General features: G+C 34.7%; 1 pseudogene; it reads left to right on the plus strand.

Annotated features, from left to right (window-relative positions):
* LOC111405237 overlaps positions 1-2,247 on the plus strand; it is a 53,773-nt pseudogene that overhangs the window by 48,593 nt on the left and 2,933 nt on the right.

Consider the following 2,247-nt stretch of genomic DNA (forward strand, 5'->3'; position numbering starts at 1 on the left):
CAAGTGAAGTTAGTATTAAGTTCTTGAATCCACTTATGAACAGTCACAAAATGTAGCAAAAGGTGGAGATTGTAGTGTTTGGTTTGTTGAATTTTGTAGCCTAGTTAATTTTAATGGACTGAGATGTTTGGTCCAAATTTGGAGACCCGATTTGTGATCCAATTAAACTGAAGATTCTGGAATAGAAATTGTTGAGTGCGATTTCTAGTTTAAAAGTGCGCTTACTCTAGATGATGGACAAGTGGCACGCTTAAAACCGTTGGATCAACTAAAAGGCTCTATCTCTTATAAAGACTTTGGACGTCTCTAGGGTTTGAATTTTTTCTGGCCGCTTCTCTCTGCTTCCTCGTCTTCTCTGTATAATCTGAAATTCTCTCTTTTCTTGATTGATTTTGAGAGTTTATTTGATGTTAGAGTGAACTCTTATGTGAGTTCATGTTGTTGTGAGGAGATTCAATGATTGAGAGAGAGATAGAACCGTGTGTTCTTGTAATCTGACTTTCTTGCCTATTTTGGGGCGATTCATAGTAGATCTTGAGCTTAATCCTTACGGATGTTCAACGGGGATGTAGGCATTGGATTTGGTCGTCGAACCTCGAGGCCTTAGGGCTGAAAAATCTTGTGTTTTCTCATCTTGTTATTTTCTGTTTTTGTGTGTGTTCGATTTACATAACATTACGCAAATAATTTTCTAAGCATAACACTTATTTCTCTGGCTAAGATTTGGAGAGTTTCTCTACATGGGGATCAATGTAGGGATGAAGATTGCATTGATATTTGCAATCAACCAAAGGATTTGAGCCTTGCCATTTTTTCCCCTGATCTTGCCTTGGTTTCAATTGAAACTGGAGTTGTCCTCCTTCATGGTGCAACAGTTCTGTCAACCACTAATCTTGGATTTCCTGTCACAGCATGTACAATTGCACTTGATGGAACGGAAGCAATAGTGGGCAGTCAAGATGGGAAGTTGCATGTATATTCCATCACAAGTGATACTCTGAAAGAAGAGGCAGTACTGGAAAAACATCGGGGGCAATCACTGTCATCCGCTACTCTCCAGATGTTTCCATGTTTGCATCAGCAGATACTAACAGAGAATCTATTGTCTGGGACTGTACTTCCCAAGAGGTAGTAAATCATCATCTTGATTATTTTTAGACTTTTGGAGAGTATTTGTAGTTTCTAATATCTTGGTAGTAAAACCAGGCAACATATGGCTGAAGATGGCATCAATAATAACTATGATCAAACTAAGAACTCAAATTGTTATCATTGCTTGTGTATTACATATTTATGCATCAATGCATTTCCTGTCTTCTTTTCATCTCTTTTGGAATAGAGTTAATACAGTCCTATTGGAAATATTGGCCCCATGGCACAAAAAATGCTTGATAATCATGGTTGTCTGGAGAAGTGTCTAAACTATGAATATGTGACAAATGACTAATATAGGTAATTAAAAGTTTATATGTATGTAGGATAATGTCACAACCCTCATTTTAGTCAAAGTCAAGAAATATAATTGGTCAAATCAAAGTCAATGAGGGCTTAAGTTTAACAAATATTTTTCATGAGACTTAAATTGTAATTTCAAGTAATTGAGGGCTAGAAATGATAGAATAAAGGAATCCAAGGATTTAGTTTCTATTATGGGAAATGAAATAACTAAATGTGATATTATGTAAAGGTTGGGGACTTGAATTGTAATTATATTATAGTTATCTATTGACTTAGAGGATAATGACCCATTTTTCATCCCATTTCTCTTTTTGGAAATAGATAGAAAGATCGAGAGAGAGACAGAGAGAGAAATGAAAAAAAAATGAAGAAGGAGGAGGAATAGGTGTTGGCTTTTCAATTTCCATTCTTTACTTCTCCTTATTTTCAAGAGGTAAGTAAAAATTATGTAATTGAATTTTTAGAGTTCATGGAAAATTACTCAAAATTGGAAATTTAGCTAGAATTAATGATTATATATCTATCTATCTGTGTGTGTGTGTGTGTGTGAAATGGTTTTGTAATTTAGAGCTTGAATCTTTGATTTATTGCGTGAATATGATATAAAACACCTTATTGTAGTTTATTATAGTGAGATATGAAGTTAAGGTTAGATTTTGGTATTTATAAGCAATTTTCGTGCAAAATTCATGGACAGGTGTTAGTTCTGAAATTCTGCCCAGAAAAGTGCTATTTCTGTCAAGGGTTTTGATGCCAACTTTCAATATACAGAAATTGGTGCCAGATTTT

Source organism: Olea europaea, chromosome 12 (genome assembly GCF_002742605.1).
Source record: "Olea europaea var. sylvestris chromosome 12, O_europaea_v1, whole genome shotgun sequence".
In the NCBI taxonomy this organism is placed as follows: domain Eukaryota; kingdom Viridiplantae; phylum Streptophyta; class Magnoliopsida; order Lamiales; family Oleaceae; genus Olea; species Olea europaea.